Consider the following 24,212-nt stretch of genomic DNA (forward strand, 5'->3'; position numbering starts at 1 on the left):
AATAGTTTAGTAAGGATAGAATGTGAGCTAAAAAAGTGAGTTCCTGAGCTATGAATGGAATAAGTATTCAAAGAGAAGGGGGAACGATAAGCAGGCCATTTAGTTAACAGAGGCAGATCTCTTTGCTCACATAAGAGACAAGATATCCAGTATGCATTTGATATTTTCCTTCAGTGTTATTAAAACTTTTTCCAATTAAAATTTTTTTCATTTAAAGTAAAATATGACAAACTGGCTAATCTAATAAGCCGTATTTATAATTCCAAGTGATCTGCCTAGTTTGACCTTTTAGTCTTAAAAAATCCAAAACCCAGACTGATTCTAATTGTTGTACTTAAGCCCACTTAATAAGACACTTGGCGACAGAGTCCAAATAGAAGAAAAAAATGAGACAAATTAAAATTTTTCTCTCATTCTTGCGAATTCCTTAACTTAATCTAAGTGAATGATATGACACCAGATTCTTGAAAATGATATAGCTAGATATTTTGAAACTCCTGAAATATTTCTATATCTCTTTATTATGTTTTATTAATTGCAAAATGAACAGCTTTTTAGTTACATGAAATTTAATTGAATTTTTATAACTCCTGAGGTATTTGTGGATTTCATCTATGTAGTACAAGTCACCTTGGGGAGGGAGGGAACTCTCAGTAAAAAAGGGTCTTTTAAAAACCTTCATCTACTACAGAGAAATGAGAAGCATAGGCCTCTGACCTTGCTTACCCTAAGGAGCCTATTCAGTGTTCATGGAAATGTCATGTGCAATGTTGACGGAAATATAATCATCCATGGAGTCAACACTATTGGGGTTAAAAGTTCAGCCATTAACTATTTGGGTGACACTGAGATAGTCGGTCTACCTGTTTGAACCTTGTTAAGCAACATGACGAAAATAGGATTATAATATATACATCATCAACTAAAGTCTTCCAATTTCTTTACTCCTTGGTATAACACATTTTTGAAAATTTGTTCTATTTTGGGCAAAGTTTTAAGTTCTATGGGTACAGCTGTGAGCATGAACACCATAACTAAAACTCTGCTTTCAAGCCTTACATACTGGTGAGAGAACAGCAATAAAGTAATCAAATAAATAATTATCAGAGAATGGTATGTGATAAAAAGACAATAAAACTAGGTCATAGGAGATATTGACTGAGGGTAGAGGGTTGATCTTAGATGTCCTAGTCAAGGAGAACTCTATGATGAATGGCACTTGAGCTGAGACCTAAATGATAACTGGAGTGAACCACATGAAATCCTGAAGAACTCAGTAATATCCAGAAAAATAAAGTTGTTCAGGGAGGGCGGGAGAAGTACAAAATGTGTAGTGGCAAGGGGTATAGAATTATAATTTTTGATGGATTTTAATGAGATCAGTGTGGCTGGACAAATTAATGAACGTGAGAGTATAGATTAAGGTAAGGCTTGAGGGGAGGGTATGGGTCAGGTCATGCAGAGTGGCCTCGTAAAAGTTTGGGACTTTATTTTGATTACAATAAACACATTTTTTTTTGTTTTGATAAGATCACTCTTGTTCTTACATGCAAAGGAAAGAATGGACACAAAGCAAATATTTTTAATATATTTTCTCTTGTAGTAATTTTGACTTGATATATGATCATTTATAACAACCACCTGGCATTTGCAGACCTACCTCCCTCTAACTTCTTTATCCTTTAATCCATCCATTTTGGACTGTAATATTGAAAAGTGATAGGGCTTCATGAGGAAGAAACTAAAGACTAAAAATATATATTCGTCAACTATTGCTGCATAACAGAAAAATAAACAAACCCTCATTTGAATACCCTGATAACATATATTTCTCACAGGTCTGTGGATAGGTTGGAGAGGTTCTGCTGACTCAGCTGGTTAAAAAATCTCTAAGGGACAGATGGAACTGGGTCAGCTGCTAAGTCTCGAATATCAGTAGGCTAGCAAGGACATGTGCTACTCATGGCAATGGCACAGGTGCAAGAGTGTAGGCTCTAAATGGGCATATTGTCACTTTCACATACATTTAATAGGCAACAGCAAGTGAAATAGCCATGCCCGGAGTCAAGTGACAAAGGAATACACTGCCTTTCAAAGGAGAAAATGCAAAGTTACATGGCAAAGAGAGTGGATACAAGGAAAGAGGAGAATTGTGGCCAATGCTCCAATCCATCAGGGATAGAAAGGCTCTGTTTTCCAGAGTAGCACAAGAACTTTAAAAAAAAAAGTAAAAAAGAAAAGCCCTGAAGAGTTATTTTATTCCTTACAACCTACCTTTCTCACTCAGGACCCTCAGGTTCAAACTCCACGTATGTAATGTTGTTTGCTATCACATATTCAAACATTAGTGAATAAACTTTGTGTTCATCATTTTGTACCTCTCAGAAAATCTATACTACACACTCATTGTTTAAAGCATTTTAACAACTCTGTTTGTAATTAAACACAAGCATGATTTCCTACATCACAGTTTAAGCTTAAAATACTCAACTTTCTCTAGCTTCCTGCACTGGTATTACACCATGCCATTTTATACCTCTACACATTTGTTTGTGTCATTTCCTCTACTATAAAATTTCTTCCAAAAAGTAGATATTCCGTGCACATTATGGAATTAAAGTACTAAAGAGGTAACATAAGGAATGAAATGTCATTTCATATACTAAACGAAAACAACCTTGAATTATAGCACAAAATCAGTATTACCAACTTTAGCACACTGGGCAATATTTGAAACAGTTTCAGTAAAACAAACCCATGTTTCTTTAGTTTTGTTCCACCAAAAAATAATTCTGACAAGTGAAGAATTGGGAGAGAACTCTAGCAAATGTGATATAAAGCATAATTTAAATCTTCTTTCAAAGAGGTAAAAATGTAAATGTAAAAAGTGTAATTCTCTAATTATAAGGGAAAAACATATGACATAAAAGAGCCAAATCAGATGAATTACAACTAAGAGCAACCTAAAGAACAAATAGGAGGGTGACAGACTTATGAATGCTGCATATTGCTCTACCATGATCACCATAAAAGGATTATTTGTATCTAATTTTTATTTGGATATATGACAATTATCAATAAGATAGAAGAGTAAGTAATTATATAAAATTATTTAAATAAGTCTAAAGCCTCCATCATCTGGTGACAATGATAGCATAAAGTACTATAGCTCTATCTATGTGTAAAGTATACACAAAATATTTTATAATATCAAGATATCCAAACTAAATACCTTATTCAATATCTGATTATCAAAGGAGATAAAAATTAAGAAAAAGATTTCTGTGCTATGGGAAACTAAAATTAGCCTGAGCTGGTTTGTTAAAGTCAGAAATGTACGCACATGCTATGGACACCTAGACAAGCCATGCAATATATTGATTAATAATGATTTTTTTTTTTTGTAACCATGGATCCAAGGAAAATTTCAGGGAAGTTTGTACTAGGTTGTCTGCATGTTTTATTGATAACATTGATATTTATGATTTGAACCTAGTTTTAATGAAATCCACAGAGCTCTATCATTGGGGCCAGTCATGTAGCAAGAATGTGCCCATCTGAGCAGCAGGGTATAAGAAGTCCTAACTGAGAATCCATGTTGAGCCTCCTGGTCCCAAGGTGTTCCAAGCATACATCCTTGGTTCCCGATTCAAGAGAGAAATTGTGTCCTTTATTGCCCAGGAGAGAGGGGACGAATGGAACCTGTGCCAGTTCTTTTGAATTATTTGTTGTGAGGCAACTTTTGGCAATGAGGAGTATCCTTACTATAATGCTTTGCATTAAACTGTAAAACTGCATAAACTGCAGCTTCAGAGGCATTTCCATTTAAAGTCCTGTTAATTTTCTTTAGGAGTCAAATTTGTTTGACTGCCACCCTAGCGCAATTACAAGTGTTATTACAGTAAAGAAAATAAACTTGATTAGCGAAGTCAAAATGTGTCTCTCCAGCAGGCAAATTCTTTAGTGATGGGAATCTGGGCACTTACATTTTAAGCAAGTATTTCTTTTGTCCCACATTGATTGTGCAAATTATCTTGCACGTCATGAACTAGATTTCTGAATGTACTTGGAGGGACTCTGGATGTATTTCTTGGCCATTAAAAGTGTAATAAAACTGAAATTATTGCAAAGATGTGACTACTTTGTTAAATAATGCAGTGTAATAAACAAAGTTAAAGTCAATTCACCCCTACAAATGAATTTTGCTACTCTCCCAGTATGAGATTAAATACACCCTTTTCAAAAATTATGTCATTTTTGTTCCATATGTTTAAAATTTATTATTTCATAATTTGAAATGAACTTCAAAAAAAATTTTCCCAAACGTATGGATGGATTAATGGAAAACCCCATCATTCCTCCTCTACTTTTTATCTAAGACAGGTCTTCATATTTTCTGAATAGTTCTAATTTTAAAATTACATGTATGTACTTAAGATCTGCATGCTTTTTGTATCATTTTGTAACACATTTAGTTGTTGCTTCATTTTCCTATATTCTCAAGATTTTTCAAATGTGACATTAAATCTATTGAATATATCTTTGTAGTCTAAGTCAGCTAGCTTAGACATCTGATTATGGGAATTAGGACACAGTTACGTTTATAATCCAAACACTAAACCAAAATTTAAAAATCATAGGGACTTCCCTGGCGGTCCAGGAAAGACTTTGCCTTCCAGTTCAGGGGGTGCAGGTTCGATCCCTGGTCAGGGAGCTAAGATCCCACATGCCTCCTGGCCAAAAAACCAAAACATAAAACTGAAGCAATATTGTAACAAATTCAGTAAAGACTTTAAATTGGTCCACATAAAAGAAATTTAAAAAAAAATCATACGTGGTTTATTGCACTGTTAAAGAGGGATCATTTGATAACCTACTCTTTTGGAAATTTTATATTAACACAATTAGCATCTATCTATTTATTTACTACTTAGTCTAAAATAGCCCTTTAAAGGATGCCTAACAGGAGCATAATGTTTGTCTGCTTTCTCATTTTACCAGCAGCATATCCCCCATCAAAAATAAAAAGTAAAAAATCCATCACTTTATAAACAAATTGTTTCCTTTTATGTACATGATCGTCTCGAGTAACTGTGAATGTTAAGAGAAAGTGCCTTTTTCAGAGAAAAAAATGTATAAAGAAATCTCAGGAGATTTAAGTTCTGTTTCCTGCTTGAGCTGTCTGCTAGGTGGTTAAAGGCAATGAGTTTTCAAAATGTGGTACTATGGAGGTGATTGAATTACATTTTAAGATAAGTATATATATATATGTTCTTCCTCAAATCTTACATTTGAATTGTGAACTCATATATTTTTGTGCAGGTTAAAAAGATATCTCTGAATGTCCATTATCACGTATAATAGTATGATTATTCAAAATATTTTCACCGATGCAAAATTTGTGAATCCACAAATATATGTTTTGTGCCTATCCATACCTTGAGAAAATGAACTCTGTATCTAAGGTCATTGTACTTAGTTAATTATCTTTTCTAGCTAATTTACAACCATGATTCCTCTCATTTATTGTTTCTGGCTCTGATTGATTTTACATGTTGTTTGAACTGAGGCAGAAAAACCCTAGGCAAAGGCTTTGAATTTATTTCAGATTATTCTGTCACAGAATCGTGGTTGGGAAACCCCAGGTACCGTATTCCCCATTTTATCTTCCATTAATCCTTGAACTCCTTTACAGTTTTATTCTCTTCTATCAGAGTAAAAAAATACTGGAGTTACTTGTCCCCTCTGTCCCTGAACTTTTATTTTATTACTGTGTTGTCACTCTTGACAATATCATTTACTTTCACAACTTTAATTCCAATCTATATGCAGATAACTCTCCAATTTATAATTCTATCCTTGCACTCTTCTTCAAGCTCCAAACATGGAGTTTCCAACAAATTGGAACTCCAATTTGTTCTCTACTAGTCAGTGTCTCAAAGTTTGCTTGGATTCACATCCAAAACCAAAACCAAACCCTTGATCTTTCCCTCAATCGAATCAAGATGTTTTCAAGTATTATTTTATAGTTTCCTGTAGAACTTTACAGTTCCTTCACATAGAATCAAAAACTGAAATTGTACATGTATTTTTGATTACTTGTTTGATGCTTGTCTTTCCTATAATAGTATAAACCCCTTAAAACAAGAAGAATATCTCCTTCTGGTCAAAATTTGTATCCCCCTTATTTAACAGAGTGTGGGGGATGTAATAAGCATTTGGAAAATATTTATTGAACATTGAATGAAGTGATTCTGGAGGATGAATAGCAATAAGAAAAAATGATTGCAAAATACTCCTCTAAGTTTTTGTGACACCAATAGTCTAGCAAGTAAGAATTATGATTTTTATCAAGCAATAAGTAAACAGTTTTACATGAAAATTCATTAGTTTTATATCAAATAATTCTACTGAATTAAATATGCCTTCATCATATACACACATATATGTAAGTAATAGATATTGATGGATAGATACGTATATACATGCATATATACATATATAATTTTTGCAAGAGGAATCTTTGGTTTGGAGGCATGTGGCAAATTTAGGAAAGCGCTGGAGATTCTGTAAAAAACACATTGAGAATGTCAACACTGGTTTTGGTTTCTGTTCTTTGAATCTTCTTAAGAAAAAAAAAAAAGGATGAGATAATTCCCAGTGCATGGCCTAGGAGAAATGATGCAATGTGTGGTTGATCCCTGGTATTTTAGGTTTCAGCCCCACTCTGGACATATAGGGCATGCTGGTGTCTGTCTTTTAAAGAGATGAAAAGACAAATCAATAGGTCACTAGAGCTCTAAAGAGTTTAATTCCCTCATGTGATTAAACTCTTTATCCCTAAAGACTCTATTCCCTTGGTTTTAACATGCAATGAGATTCAGCATTTGTTTAGTATACACATATATGCTAGCATAATAATAAAATCATCTCTTTTTTAAGCAGTAGGCTGTATATTTTTAAGGAGTAAATATTCAACCTTAAGAAGAAATAGCATTAGAAGTTTACCATTTTATTTCAGGAAAGTGCAGAACATATTTACTAAAACAGGAAGTTTTGTTGCATCATCGTAACAGCATAACATTATCCAATTAAAAATTAGCATATGAGTCATATCAAATAAATAATCGATTAATCTTATGTCAAGTAACAGCACAGTAAAAAATGTCCACTTTAATAAGATGATGATAAAAGACATCACATAATAATGTTAATATACTTAACGTGGTCAGCTTTCTTCTGTTTATCACTTGCCACAGTATTTAATGAAATTGAAGTCTTAGAATACGTTTTGAGAATCTATTCTTCTATCTGTAGATATTTTCAGTTGTTAAAATTCATGCACTAAGTTGAAGTTATAAGGCTATGTTACAGCTATTTTGAATCAGCAATATTCTGGTTACATTGTATTAACTATCTTAAAAATATCAAAGTAATAGCAGTTGCTGATTGATTCTAGTTTACTCACAGATTACTTTCTTAAATCTATTTAAAATTTAAATAATTCTTAATTTTTGCATTCCTTATGTACTTGTTCAATTGTTTTTTCCTTTTTGGGGGGAGCTTATGTTTCTTTAGCTTTTTCCAGGTGTTGTGCTAAAGATGTATTCGTTGTTCCACTTAGTCCTCTCAGCTTTAGAACATAGGTAATGGACTGTCCTAACTTTATAAACAAAGGTATGGAGATTTAGGAACTTGGTCAGAATAAAAAAAAAAAATCACAAAAAAAGGTCAAAAATACTTTCACCCATGGCTGTCACCAGATGAATACTTTACTCTCTACATTCCTTTATACCTTCAGGCAATTCTTTTCAAATCGTGTTCAAGAAGTATTGGTGATTCATTTTTTAAAAGTTGCCTATTCTTTAAAACAGCACTGAAAAACACTGCCTTAGAGTGAACGTTTCAGATAAAAATAAAATACATCATCCTAATTTCTTTTGCATATCACCAGTTTGATTTCAGACCTAGGCTTTATTGTATTATGCAGAAACTCCCTACATTTGTTGATTCATTTTCATTCAGCAGGTATTTTGAGGTAAATTCTATGCTAAAACAATGTGTGAGTTGCTAATTTACTGTTTTTGAAGAGATTCACTTATTATGATAATTAATATTTTACAAAGAAACTGTCACCTTTGAAAAATTCATAAAAATGTCAATAGGTTAATTGGTTTTCTATTTTTTTTTGATATTTAAACAACTTAAGAGTGAATTTTTAAACTATAATCTAGTAGTTTATAATCATGTGTTTCTATAACATGGATATACTGATCTCAGATAATTCTTATTCATTGATTTGATGCTATGTTTTAAGGTAAAGCTTTTAATCAAACTTGATTGTAGATGTAAATCCTGAAAAGTAATAAAGTTAAATCTTTAAAACATCCCTGAAAACATTGCCGAAGAGTGAAAGTTATTCATAAAGATAAAATACATCATCCTAATTTCTTTTAAATATTCCCCAGATTCAAAAATAGCTACTGATTTCTTATTATGTAGAAACCAATGTGCTAAATGCACAGATAAATATTCCACCCTCAATAAATTAATAATTTTTTAAATTTTATTTATTTATTTTTGGCTGCACTGGGTCTTCGTTGCTGTGCACGGGCTTTCTCTGGTTGCGGCGAGCAGGGGCTACTCGTTGTTGCGGTGCGTGGGCTTCTCATTGCAGTGGCTTTTCTTGTTGCGGAGCATGGGCTCTAGGGCATGCAGGCTTCAGTAGTTGTGGCTTGAGGGCTCTAGAGTGCAGGCTCAGTAGTTGTGGCGAGGGCTTAGTTGCTCCGCGACATGTGGAATCTTCCCCAACCAGGGCTCGAACCTGTGTCCCCTGCGTTGGCAGGCGGATTCTTAACCACTGCGCCACCAGGGAAGTCCCAAATTAATAATTTAATAAATCAGGAATGGCATGTATCTTAGTATCTTAGTCTGTTCTGGTAGTCATATCAAAATACCATAGATAGCAAGCTTAAACAGCAAGAATTTATTTCTCACAGTTCTGGAGGCTGGGGGGGTCCAAGATCAAGGTGGCAGCCGGTTCTGTCCCTGGTGAGGGTTTTCTTCCTAGCTTGTAGATAACCACCTCTTGCTGTGGCCTCACATGATGCAGAGAGAAAGAGAGAGAGACACACAGACAGAGACAGAGGCTGAGAGAGATTTATTATAAGGAATTGGCTCACATAATTATGGAGACTAAGAAGTCCTAGACTCTGCAGTTGGCAAACTGGAGACCCGGGAGAACCATGATGTAAGCTGTAGTCTGAGTCCAAAAGTAAAATAAGACTGATATTCCATCTCTAAGGCAATCAGACAGAAAGGGCAAACTTGCCCTTATCCTGCCTTTTTCTTCTACTCAGGCCTTCAATAGATTGGATGAGGTCCATCTACACTGGGGAGGGTAATCTGTTTACTTAGTCTACAGATTCAAATCTTAATCTCATACAGAAACACTGTCACAGACATATGCTGAATAATGTTTAACCAAATACCTGGTACCTTGTGACCCAGTCAAGTTGACATATAAAATTAACTATCACAACATGGGCCTAAATAAGCTTCATATCAGGTAAAAAGTACCAAATGTCATAAGTTAGTTGTAAAAATTTGATAGATCAAAGTCAAAAGGAAGAATATATTATCAATACTTTTTACTTTCCAACTTAACTGTTAACTCCACTTCCTCTTTACTCAATAAGTCTCAGCTCATGCAGTTGAATTTTATGTGGATGTTTAGATAACATGTAAGTTTGGGAATTATATTCCCCCGAATTACCTTTCATGAATGGATCTTAGTTAGATTTATCCAAGAGGGGACCTTGTGTAACATTTGGAAGTTGGGAGAAAAGCAAAGGCTGTTATTCTTAGAAGGTTGTCATGGTCAGACCCTGGGATGGGCAGAGGTGGGTCTTGGTATTTTCTTTCTCCTCTATTCCAAGCCCAGCATGTCTCCACAACTACTGACCTGCTTAGGAACAGCAGCCTCTGGTCCATCACCAAGCACTCAGTTGAGGCCCACAAAGGCAGCAGATGAAATGGCCATTTTCACCCATCTCTCCATGAACTCCCACTTCACCAGCCAGATTGGGTTACTGGATATTCCTGTAAACTCTGACTTGTTCACCCATGTGATGGCTGCAGGTAGAAAGTAGGTGATTTTTTTTTTTCCCTTCCAGACTTTAACTTCCCCAGCATCTTCTGAATTTCTGTTATCTAATTTCTTTAGTACATCTCTCATTCCCAAAATATTTGTGGTGGTGTGCATTCTTGACACTAAACTTATAGCAATATCTGCTGTTCATAGAGCACACACCATGTTGTAACTCATAGGTCCACCTTATATTAAACCTACCCTGCTAGATAGGCATCATCATCCTTGTTATGTGGATGGAAAAATCTGGGAGTAAGAAAGGTTACAATTTTTTTTAAACTTTTTATCTTATATTGGAATGTAGTTGATTAACAATGTTGTGATAGTTTCAGATGCACAGCAAACTGATTCAGTTATACATAATGTGTATCTATTCTTTTTCAAATTATTTTCCCATTTAGGTTTTTACATAATATTGAGCAGAGTTCCCTGTGCCTACAGGTCCCTGTGTAGGTCCTTGTTGGTTATCCATTCTAAATAAAGCAGTGTGTACATGTCAATTTCAAATTCCCTAACTACCCCTTCCTCCCACCCTTCCCCCCTGGTAAGAAAGCTTACAGTTTTTTCCCAAGCACACAGAGATCATAGGTCATAGAGCTAGGAGTAGAACTCTGCTCTTTGTGTTTTTTTTTTCTTATCTGCTATAACAATCCTTTACATAAAAATGTGGAGTAGCAAAAGGCAAATTAACCTAAAAGCCAGATACTTTAACAGTGTGAGGTGGATGTGTCCCTGACAAAAACTACATCTAATATACTATAAAAGTTGGCAGTTCTGCTATAGAAATCGAGCTATCTCAAAAAGCATGAAGCAGATGATCTCAGTAAAACAGCAATTTCTATCTTATAGTTAGTTTGCTCGATGTACCCCAAGAATAGAGTATAAAATATATTTTCTAAAACACTTGCTTCTTCTCTCATTTTAGTGGACAGCAGGTTCTTAGTGTTATGCTGTATTTTGCTTTCTGTTGTATGCTGACAGATTTAATCCTCACCAGAGCAGCATTTCCCATCAAAGATATTTAGAAAGTGTTTTTACTATGAGGAAACTTGAGTCTTAAGTTACTGACCTTTGTTCTGAAGCAGAATCAAAAGTGTTTCCATACTACTGTCTCCTTGACTCATCTCAATTATAACAAAACAAAATAAATCTTTAAGACAGAACTGCACTTAGGATAGCTGATTTACTATTGTTCTGAGCTAACAAAAGTTTTCTTTCTTCCTAGTGCATTTCAGATGTGATAATAACAAAATAAATCTCTTAGAAGCAAACACATCTCTTTGGGAGCTAGAGAAAGCTCTTAAAAGAGTCATTTTGAGATACCCAATTTCTTCTCTTCCACATTTGGATGCTCAGATATGTTTTGGAGAGAAAGACACTTAAAAGACTGCATGTCAGACACCTTGTCTCCTTTTTGGGACACATTGTGAAAAACAAACCACTTAAATGTGCTGCCTAGTAGCTCATTTTATTTCTATCTATCGCCCTCATTTCTTCCAAGGTGTCAAATGTGTTCTAATGGACTCATACTTAGGCTAACATTTATATATAATGAAAGGAAATGACTTTGAAAAAAACATAATAGTGTTTATCCCATACAGCTTCAGAGAAACAGACAAATGTGTTTCTTTCCACACTGCTTTCTCATTTTTTTCTGAATTTGTACTTTACCAATCGTCGCCTCCACTCTGTGATATTACCGCTGTGCTGTAGAAAACTTAATCATATTAGGGTGGAAACCAAACTCCGCATTCTCCACCCCACTCCTAAGGCTCTTTTCAAATGCTGCCTTGTCCTAGCTAACAAATGGCAGTGAGTTCCCTGAGTCTCTTTGCTACTCCCCGTACATCCCCACAGAGCACTCAACAAACTCGCTGTTCTGAACTGCCCACAGGCACAGACCATAGCTCCAATAAAAGCTCCCGCTGCCCCTAGCCAAAGAACCAGAAAAAGGGTGGCTTAACAACAGAAAACTTTATCGTCAGTACTTACCCTGCTCCAGCCGAAGGCCAACGGAAAAACTGTATCCGCCCCCCCCCCCCCCCCCCCCCCGCCCCGCTTCCTGTGACTTCAGCAGGGCCCGTGAGAGGCTGATTTTCAAACTCCGCCCCGCCCCCGTCACCAACCCTGGAAGCAGGAGGCAGGGTGGTGTCAATTGGACCTAGCAGGGAGCTGGTTTTCCACCCCTCAGACAGAGAGGCCGGTGGCGGTTAGCACTCTGATTTCACCCCAGGGCAGTGTTAGTAGGGTTCACAAATTGAGCTTTACCCGCTGCTGGGCAGCACGGAGACTGAATGACTTAGGGCAAAGAGGGACCAGTCACCACTCTGCTCCGCCCACAGCATCCACAGTCATCACCAGCGTTAAGGAACTGTGCCTCCATATCCACCTGGCATCCACAAGGCAGAACAAAGTCTCAAAGTCGGGGGCAGAGTTGGTTGACACTCTCAGCTTCTCCCTTACTCACCCCTAGTGTCCACAGGACCTTGCTGGGAATTGAGGCAGAAGGAAGTGGTACAACATTTCAAGTACTGAAAGTAACGAAGGCAAATTCTATATACAGTGAAAGGAATCAGGAATGAAGGAGAAATACAGACAAGTTTAGATGAAAGAAAACAGAATTTGTTGCTAGCAAAACTATTCTTGAAGGCTCGCTAAAGGAATTCTCCAAATAGGCTTGGAACTTCAGAAAAGGAAAGAACAACAAAATAGGGTAAGAAATGAAAGAACAATAAAACGACTGTTTTTCATCTTATTGGTTTATTATATCATATTTGATGATTGAGGCTAAAATTATAATACCATCTGATATTACGCTCAATGTATGTTGAGGAAATACTTAAGACAATTACATTGAAAAAATAGGGAGAGTCAAGGTGGCTCTATGGAAGTAAATGCAGATCTAATCATGTGACCCCCTCCAGAAATGCTTCCTGTGGTTAAAACTGCACTTCTGATAACACTGAAATTCTTAATAAACCTGAGGGGACTCATATACTCTGGTGACACTACATCTTTTGTCTTCACCTTAAACCACTTTCATCCTACCTTAGTGCGCTTCTCCTGCTCTGACTTTCTCACATGTGTTTCAGTTTCTGAGATGCCTTTCATTTTACTTACTACTACTCACCCTTTTAAGTTGCAAGTCAAAAGTCACCTCCACAGGGAGGATTTCTGACTCCATCCCAACCTAAATCAGATACTTGTTTGTATTCTTTCACTACGCCATTCCAATTCCTTTCATAGCATGCAATAATGGTTGCCATTATGAGTCTGGAAAAGTATTTTTTATATCTCTCCTCACTCAACTCTTTGCTCCATAGGGGCAGAGGCCATACTCTTTTATTATTATTATTATTATTGAAGTATAGTTGATTTACAATGTTGTGTTAGTCTCAGTGTATAGCAAAGTGATTCATATATATATACATATACGTATGTATATACATATATATGTGTGTATATATATATTCTTTTTCAGATTCTTTTCCATTATACATTATTACAAGGTATTGAATATAGTTCCCTGTGCTGTACAGTAGTTCCTTGTTGTTTATCTATTTTATATATAGTAGTGTGTGTCTGTTAATCCCAAACTCCTAATTTATCCCCCTCACAGCCCCCCAGCCTTTCCCCTTTGGTAACCATAAGCTTGTTTTCTATCTTGTGAATCTGTTTCTTAGCATATAAGTTATATCATATGATATTTGTGTTTCTTGAGGCTATACTCTTTTCATCACTGTCTTCTCACTGCCAGCACAGGGCAGAGCCTGGCCCAGAGGAGAAATTCAGTAAGGATTTGTTCATCTGATGAATGAAGTAAAGGTGACTGTTCTCAGGAATTTGTTTTAAATACATTTAACATTATAGGCACAATATCTGATGTTTAGGCATTTATTAAGGGCTTATAAAATGTTTTAAACCTGGTTGAAACATTATTAATTCAAAAATATGTAATAAAATATACATTGCAACATTTTTAAAAAATTACTGGCTTGACCTATTCAAAAATACCAAGATCATGAATGTCAAACAAAGGCCGAGGTACTATTTCAGAATAAAGGAAACTTTACTTTCATGGTGACTAATTGAAATGTATGATTCTGAATTGAATCATGGACCAGACATTTAAAAAGCTATTAAGAATATTGTTGAGACAATCAACAACATTTGACTATAAACCAAGGATTAGTCAATAAGAGAATTTTCAACAGAAGTGGATATGATATCAAATTAATCTCAAGTTATTTAGAGGAAACAAGGAAATAAATTATTTGTGTATGAATGGGGAGAAGAAGAGTGTGAATAAGAAACTGAGCAAGTGAGAAGGCTACAGAAAACCAGTGTCTGGTACTCTGGAATTATACATTCACATACAATCCTTGAAAATTTTTCTCAAAGTTATAGTCTCGCTAGCAAAGAGATCAATTAATACTAGAAACTCAAAAATAATCAGAAAATAAATAGCACATAAAAGATAAGCATTTGAATTGACTTTAATTTATGATCAGTGAACCCATGAATAGAATATGAATCAAGTTAAGTTTCATTACGTGTTTACAGATATGGAGTATTTTATTTTTTCATCTGTGGCATTAGATATGACAACAATGTAAAAAACGTAGAAAATATTTAAATATTGTGGCTGGGAAGACCTTACCCTCAAGACACAGAGTCAAAATGCCTGAAAGTTAGGCTTAATCAAAACAATTTAAAAAAGGAGAAAAATAAAACTAACAAAACAGAGTATCCAAGAACTGCGAGATAATATAAAAGAGTTTAACATCTTTATAATTTGGAATGCCAAGAGGAGAAGATAGAGAGAACACGACAAAGAAATATTTGATGAAATATCAGCTATCTTTTTTCTCCCAAAATTAATGACAATCTCTTATACATTTAAGAAACTTGAAAAATATCAAGTAGGATAAATATTAAAAACACACCAACACACCCACACAGTCATAGCATATTGAAACTGCTTTAAAGGAAAGAAAAAGTCTTCATTGCAGCTACACACACACACACACACAATTTTTTTTTTGTAAAGGGAACAAAAGAATCAAAACAGACTTCTTATCAGAAACTATGCAAGCCAGAACAGAATGGAATGACGTGTTTTACATGCTGAGAGAATAAACAAAACAAAACTGTGAAACCAGTATTCTATAACCAATGCAAATATATTTCAAAATTGAGGGGAAAATAAAGACCCTTTTAAGTAATCAAACATTAAAGAGAATTCCTTGGCAACAGACCTATAGTTCAATAAATATTAGAGAAACTCTTCAGGCAGAAGGAATATGTTACTAGATAAAAACATGAATCCCTTCTTTCTACACACAAAAAATAAAGTGCTGAAAATAAAATCAAGATAAATGTCAAAATCATTTTTTTCTTATCTTTAATGAAACTAAATGTTAACTGTCTAAAAAAAAGGTAGTAGCAGTATATTGTGTTTATAACATATATAAAAATTAAATGCGTAACAAAGAAGTGAAGAGGGGAAACGGAGGTGGACCTCTGTAAGCTCCTTAGCCAACAGAAAAGCACAAGAAATAATAATTGAGTTTGGTAAGGTTGTAGGAAAAAATCAATATGTAAAACTTAATTTTGTATCTATGCACTAGCGATGAAAATATGGATATTGAACTTTTTAAAAATAACATTTACAGGAGCACCAAAAAAGGAGTTGTAGATATAAAGGTTTGGTATTGATTTTGTTACCTTACAATTCCCCAAAGGCAGGTAAAACCATGCTTAAGTCTCTCCTGGGAATATAGATATAGATATGTGTGTATATATCTATATGAATCTATATATATGCCATATATAAGCCATATGTATACATATAATATATATATACACATATATGTATGTATATTTGCTTTTAACATAAGGTAAAGAATGGCTTTTTCTGAGTTTTTGCTTAAGGGTATAGAAAATTAAACTCCAATTGCTGAAAATAAATAATAACATATTAGGTAATGAAGGATTTAAATGTATCAGGTGTTTCAGAAAAGCCTTAATAATCTGAAGTTTCACATTTTCATTTATATAACTTGTGTGTTCTAAGACTTTTGAGGTTCCCTTATTCCACATCCTGAACTCTAAAAGCAACATGTGCATCTTTTTGAGCTATCAAATGTATAATCTTGGAATGGTATTTGAAGTACAAAATGCATTTAATGAACGAAAATGATTCAAGAAGAGCATATTGCACTTACAACACTTAAACTCTATACTACGGGCATCTAAAGAGAGGTGGGTGTGATGTTGTGAAGAAAAGCAATTCCAGTCTCAGTAGGTTATCACAGTGTTTTCTCAGAAGTTTCTAATTGAAGGCATGCTTCATTTGCCTTGGCTGTAAAAAAACGTACATTTGCTCATGATTATGTCTGTAAATGCCCTCATAAAATGTTCTCTAGCAAACATGCCTGCACACTTGCATATGTGCACACACATGCACATAGACACAAACATCTTACGGTTTACTAAGAAATTTTCTTATGTATGTTACTTCTTATTTCTTGTATGGTTTTTCAGAGATCTTTAAGAAAAGAGAAAATTTAAATATTAATATAAATTAATTTAAAGGTATTGAAACAAATAGTCATACATTCAGATTTATTATATTTAATTTAATAATGGGAGAATGTCAGAGAGAATTTCCTAAACTATGTATCCCATACCTTTTTATTGCAAGCAATTCAGTGTTTTTTAAAAAGTATTTTGCTTTGTTTAGATTTTCTTGAAAACATTGATAGACACACAAAGGAATGGATAATGTATATCCAGTATGTTCAGTGTTTCATTTATCTTGTCACTTTTTAGTTCCTTGTTCAATTCTTATTGAGGAATAAGGTGTGCTTCATAATATGCTCATATATTTCCAAGATAGTTGTACAGGATTAGAATTATTATTATAGAAAAGTAAAGGATTGAGTTGGGAATTGAATATTACTAGTGCTTTCAGAACAAAGTTCATCCAGTCAGTTGCTGGTGTAGTCATGTTCTCTGCTTCTCTCTAGATAGGGGAGAATAGAGCTCACTGGACACTGAAGTAATCTCCACCCTGAAACTCATTCTCCTTTACATGACAGGTTATTTGCAATTTCTGAGACTCTCTCCATAACAAATTCTACTTTTAGGAATCATATCCACATTAAGATGTGACCGCTTATTTCAATAACTAGAACTTATCATAGGTTTTATTGCCAAAGAGACATACGCCCAGACCTTAGATCTGTCACTTACTAAGCTTGTGATCTTGGACAAATTACCTAATCCTGTGAGCCTCAGATTCTTAAGGTGTAAAAATACAAAGCCACTGAATATGGAGTAACAAATAACTAAGAGTAGTGTTCTTGGTCCATAGTAATACCTAACAATGATAAATCTTGTGATTATTGTTACAGAGGAAACTGTATTTGGGAGAGAAAGAGAGAGGCCCTTGTTAGAACATATGTTTCATTTGTGTGCTGCAAAAAGTTATAGTTTACAGATTGTTATTAATGCATTCAAAACGTAGAGGTGTCCAAAAAATTCCTAAATCCTTAGTAACTACAGGCAAGGAGCATTAGTCACATCTGTGCATTACATATTATCATAATGTGTCTGGAAAGAGAGAGATGGAGAATTCAAAGCTACAACACATGCAGTTAATAATAGTTAGAGCTTTAGTTCCAAATACTCATGTTTGTCTTATTTGAGCTAACCCTGCAAACAGAGCTAGATAGGGGGAAGTTTTGTTCTCCTCAAGATCTTTCAAAATTACCAAGGCAAGAGGGAGAGGATGATGCACATCACACAAGACGAAATGTCAAAAGTGAGTTTTTCAAATTGAAATCTAAGACCAGGATGGTCTACATCAACTTACTTATTTATTCATTCGATAACTCTTGAGTATCTGCTGTGGTACTGGCACCATGCTTGCCAGACTTTGTAGAGACAGTGCTGACCAAAACAGAAGAAGTCTCTGCCCTCATGGAATGCACATGGATCTGCAGAGATACAATATTTTGTTGTAATTATTTCATTTATGTATTTCTTTAGTGACTGCTGCTCTAAGCAATAAAGGAATATATGTAAGTTCATAAAATCACAACGATTCTGAACAAAATGAAGCAGGGAGATGTGTTGGGTGATGAGGATCAGCTTTAGTTTGGACAGTCAGAGAAGCCCTGTCTAAAAAGGAGACATTGGGTCTAAGAACTGCATGAGGTGGAGTTGTTTTTACAGTGACCTAAAGGATAGAACACTGAGGATAGAACACTTTCCATTATTCTGATATCTAGGCTCATTCTATTGGAAATTCTAAAAATCACGGGCAGTGGAGAGGCCCTTTCACATGGGTAATATCTCAGATCAAATCCTAACCTACCAAGGATATCGGAACACGATATAGGAAGCTAAAATTAGTGGTTCAAGCAAAAAGAAATGAGATCTAGAAAGATGATGAAGTGAACTAAAGGAAAAAGATTATAAACACCAGAGACTTGATCATATTCTGAATGTAAAAATCAAAGGGAAAGTAGAATAGAACCCTCAATATCTGAGGCCTTTGGTTTATGTGTTAATACATGTATTAATTCACATATGAATGTTTTCATTGATTCATTCAATTAACGTGTGGCATTCATGGCAATAGTAAATCGAGTGAAAGAAGACAAAATTCTGAATACGTCTTCAGAGTTGCACAATCCAATAGAGTAGCTACTAGCAACATGTGGCTACTAACATTAAAATAAAACTAAATTAAAAATTCAGCTTCTCAGTCTTTTTAGCCACAGTTCAACAGCTCAATATCCAAGTGTGTCTAGTGGACACCATACATGCTGAACAATACAAGTGAGTACAGAATATTTTCATCTCCAGGGCAAGTACTATAGGACAGTGCTGCTATAGTTTAAGGGTCAACAAGATTTGCCAGTGATAATATTTTAAAGTTTTTTGAAATTCAGAAGGAAGGCAGTGGCTATTGATAAATAATATAAAATAACAATTATGATAAGATATCTAAAATGAGAGTATTGAACTTATGGCAGGACAGTTAAGAACAAAACTCTACAGATTACTCAAAGCAAAGAAAATGTCAGAAATCACGATGGAGATAAGAAAAAGGAGATAGGAGAAAATATGAAATAATCTTTTGTCATAGAAAACAAAAGAAAAAAATTAGTTTCCTAAAGGATTAGGCAACCTAAAAAATAAACAACTAAATTAAAAAAAAAAGACTAATAGTTATTGAAGACTAAAGATTAAGAAAAGATGACTAAATTTGTGGATTAGTAACTAATATATTTGTGTGTGCATTCACAGTACTTTTCTTAAGCTAGAAGAGTTGGAGATGAGAAGAACTTGGAGGTGACTCTAAAGTATGGATTTTAATAATAATATATTTTTAATTATTTTGGGCCACAGTTTGCGATAGGAAATGAAATGATTTGGCATACATAATGGAGCATGGTTCACATAATATATTCAATGGGAGATTAAAATGCTATGCCTAAGCAGAGGTTAACTGTCACCTTTGTACATCTGTATCTCCTAGATACACATATTACACACACGCACAGGCACACACACACACACACACACATTTGATACGAAAATAAGAAAATAAGATGTCTTGGAGCCCCTAATGCACCTGTAGGATATGATGAGAAATAATAAAATGTCGCTACCCATAGTCTTAAAGTATCTTTGTGAACGGCACAACTCTCCAAAGGAAGTTCAGCATCAGTCCAAGGAATATATAATATAAAATCGTGGAAATGCCAGTTTAGGTATTGCTTAGAAATGATGCTGCTACACCAACTAACAAGCAGGACCTCCTCGGGATTATCGACGTTTATCATGGAAAAGAGTGGCTGTACCCAGGCTATGCATTCTTAGAAAGTTGCCTTACAGGAACCAGTCATTATCAGCAAGCGAGGCTGACTTTGAAACTGTAAAATTAGTTGTATGCAACCTGTATGGGCAGGGCTCTTTTTTCCTACCCTTTAGGGTGATTCTCACTGAAGTGCAATTGCATTGAAGAAGTTTACCTTACCCTCTCCTCTTGCTGCTGATAGTGTCGGTGGCGGTCTTCTATTGACCCCTGGGAAAGAGATGGAGGGACATAATAGCTTCAGACCCATTATTCTAGCATTCATAAGGACAGTCTGTTCCCAGGAGATACTGTCTTACTAGCCTCTGTCAGACCATACCAACATAACTATGATGGGGACGCTTGGTGTTTCTTACTGGAGGATTGTGTAGATCTCAAGCATGTGTACTGTGTGAGAGGAAGAAAAGTCATAACTCTCTTTAGTTTAGGGGCTGCCTTATACCATGTAAAGCAGAGGTTACCAAGTTATAACCATCTAGTTGAAAACAGAAGGTGTTCTGTGGAATCCAGCTACCTCTCAAGATCTCTCTGCCTCATCCAGATCTTCAAGTCCTCTTTCCTTCTGCCCATAGTCTTCTCTTAATATTTTTCAGTCAGTTGCATTTACCCCTACCCTCTGGATATTATAATTCTCTCCAATGAAGGTATATGATTTGTCTCTTGGTTCTTTGAGCATCATGGCCTAGAGTAGAACTTCATCATTTAGTTAATGAGGTTTGCCTCTGTTTCAACTGGCAGACTTCGTCAGGGGAAGATGGGCTACAGTCCAGTGAAGGTGCACTTGGGACTTTCAACTTTAGTTCAGTCTTCCCTCCAGAGAGAGCCATGCCTGCTTTCTTTCTAGATCACGTAAGAAGCAAACAAAACACAGCTCTCCAAGGCAAGCCTATTTTTTCTTTGTCATAACAGTAGGCCTTTTACACTAAATGTTAAGAAATATTGACCCATTTTTAATTTTCTTTCTTATAATACAGAAGGAACTATTTTAACTACAAATGGCTTTCATTTTGGTATCCAAGGTGATGACAGTGCCATAGATTATTTGAAACATCCTCTTTCTCTGATGCAAGTGGGGGTAGCAACATTGGAGATATGGTTTAGGCAAAATCTGATATTAAAGCAAATACTCATGGCACACTGCGTAGACACCAATTAAAAAGAGCAAATGTATTAAATATTCATATAGCAAATTTATATTTCTATTCAATTTAATCTTTATATCATAAACTTTACAGTTACTTGTAATGGTACAGAAACTGATTTTCAGAACTTTTCTATACATCATTTTCTTGGCTACCCTGTGGCAAATTGAATTATGAATATATCAAATGAAATTGGAAATCACATTTTTTGAATGGAAAACACTCCGTTAGCTGAAGTATGCCTTTGAAAAAGCCTATTCGTTGACTTTAATAACCATTGTATCCTTCTTCTTTACTGATAGAACACAAGAATTTTAGCTAAACACGTGGCTGCCCCAAATAAAGACTGCCATTCCTCAGCTTTTCTTGCAACTACTTGTAGTCAAGTGCATAAGTTGTAGGAGCTGTGAGCGGAAGTTTCACACACCATTTGTGAGAAATGCCCTTGTATGCATACTCTTCTGTGGTCCAACCTTATTCCTCCTGGACAGAATGTGTGTGTGATGGGTTGAACTAGAATTCCCATCTCCTCTTACGCGGAGCACTCTGTGGACTGCGAGGCAGCTAGAAGGTCCATCTGGACTGTGTGGCTGCACTACCAATGACGAATTTTCCAGAATGTGATAGAAATTATAAAATTTTTTCCCTGGAGAAATGTAATCCATTTTATGATACCTTTTAAAAGATAAAATGTGAATTGTGAGCACCATGTAACATATTTGCCTCCCTCCCTTTCTTTATTCGTAAGTTAAATGGTTAAACAGATAGTTTTTGGATAAGTGTGTGCTTTCTCTAACAACCAGTCGCTCAGTAAGTACATGGTTTTATTGCTTATGGTATATAGAACTTGCTAAGCAATTTAAGAGCAAGACGTACAAATTATTTTGGCTTTTCAGGAAGATTGTTCGGTCTTGGAAGAGCAGCTTCACTAGCTGTGTAACCTGAAGCTGATTAAGACACCTCTCTGAGCCTCAGTTTCCTCAGTAGTAGAATGAAGATAATAATATTACTTACTTCACAAAGCTACTGTGAAAGTTAAATAGGATATAAATTAAAAAGCTATTAATGTTATGTCAGGCATCAAGATCTTTTTTAAAACTGTCAGTTATTATCATTATAATGATGAGATGATAATGGAAATGATCAATAAATAGGATGTGACTACATGTGAAATGTATCACACATGTTTTAAGTCATAACTCACACATTTGCTCCATGTAAACTGCAAAACAGAATAAAAAATGGATACTTCTGTTCGGTGTGCCAAAATGACTCTAAAGGTAAATCCTGTATTAAGGAAGATTCTAGGAGCACTGTGGGGTTATACAACAAAATACAACATAGCGCCAGTGAGATGAGTGCTTCTGAAAAATTATTTTCACTCCAAATTCTTGCAGACCCATCTTAAAATCTAATGGGTCAGGACTAATTTAGTGATTCTAGTGTAATTTAGTAAGACTAGGTTTTCTCGTTTTTTTCCCCTAGAATTAGACTGTACACACAATAAAATATTTGCCATAGGTAACCTATTACCTGGAATTTATATAACAATTGTTATATGTTAACATGATCTAAACTTCATAATATATAATTAATTGAATGATTCGAAAACAAACTTAGTTTACTACATTAGTAATATCTGAAAGTTTACTTCACATTTGATTCTTAAGAAAAATTAAGTTTGTCAAGTCATGGAGTTTGTGTGCATGTTGACTAATCCCAGGCAATCATGGCTACCGACAGTACAACATATGCAACTTAATGACGCAATTTTCCAAAAATGACAAAAAAATGGAACTCCTGCTGAACACTTTTAAGTGGGGTACCTATCTTCAGATGTTCTTAGTTTGCATAATGGCTTCCTAGTTGAAATAACATAGCAAGAAACAGCAAAGACTCACTAGCAATGCTTGACTTATTCCAATTGCTTGTGAATTAAAAGCAGCTGTGGACCACAGGAGGTTGGTCTATTCTTAAACATCATGTTAGTAACATGGATAAAGATATTATCTCTTCTTTGATGCAGAATGTTAATAATCAGGAAAAAAGAAACAAAGGGCTTATAAATGTTATGGAACATTTCCAGTGAGGCAGTTATATTTTAGGGATTTTTAAAAATTTTTAATCATTTGATTTCACCTTATTAGTAACCTTTTTCAAACCACTTTTTAAGTCACTGTAATTTTATCACACAAATCTGAGCTTTTCTTCCAATTACAGAAGATTTAAACTGTATTTATATAATTATGTAACAATAGGGGATATTTATGTACTACTTTGTCTTATATGATCAATATTTTCATAAGTCAGGTCTTAAAAATATTTTTTATCATTTCAAAAAGTAATAACACAATTGTCTGTGTTATGATTGTATTCTTGTTAACATTTTTGAAGATGTTTTTCTATTTTTGGCAGGTGTGTGCATACAGATATTATTAATAAAATTCACTGGTGAAACTGTAGCATTGCTTACAAATCAGATGTTGTTCTTTTTCTGAATGTAACACAGAAATAGAGGACTGGCATTTTGCAAATTGAAACAAGAGAACATTTTTCAAGGGATTAATAGTGGTAGCTAGTTTTATGATTCAATAATTCCTGTTCCTAGACAAAACGTACAATTTCCCATGTGTTAACTTTTTTTCCTCTTCAGTTGTTAAACATGTGTCCATGAAAAATGTGACTTATCTTCTGGAACTTTTTTTTTCTGATTTGGAATATGAACAATTTAGTATTCCTGGAAGGGGAAGTGGCCATTGTAATCAAAAAAGAGTCTGGTGGCTGTTCACTGGCTTTATGTTCAGTATTTTTTAAAAAATTTAATTAAAAAAAAATTACCCATCAGGAAGCTATATCAACAACTGTAACAAAGAATCTTCCCATTTGGGTGAGGCGGTGGACTATGAGAATTCATCTTAGCAGTTCTGAAGTTGTTCAAGGTTTAATAGATAAAATGCGTATATATTGGGTGGGCCAAAATGTTCATTCGTTTTTTTCCGTAAGATGGCTCTAGTAGCACTTAGTTATC

The 24,212-nt window shown here is 34.8% G+C and overlaps 2 long non-coding RNA genes across 2 annotated transcripts in view; one reads left to right on the forward strand and one right to left on the reverse strand.

Moving 5' to 3' along the window:
- LOC309667219 overlaps positions 1–24,212 on the forward strand; it is a 232,102-nt gene that overhangs the window by 153,467 nt on the left and 54,423 nt on the right. The gene's annotated exons all lie outside the window — the stretch shown is intronic.
- Positions 6,624–12,180, reverse strand: LOC309667213. Its single transcript, XR_014267627.1, has 2 exons — positions 12,143–12,180; positions 6,624–10,134 (listed from the first exon to the last, which is right to left on the reverse strand). It is a non-coding gene; the product is annotated as an uncharacterized lncRNA (long non-coding RNA).

Source organism: Balaenoptera physalus, assembly GCF_965194825.1.
Source record: "Balaenoptera physalus genome assembly, chromosome: 9".
Taxonomy (NCBI): Eukaryota; Metazoa; Chordata; class Mammalia; order Artiodactyla; family Balaenopteridae; genus Balaenoptera; species Balaenoptera physalus.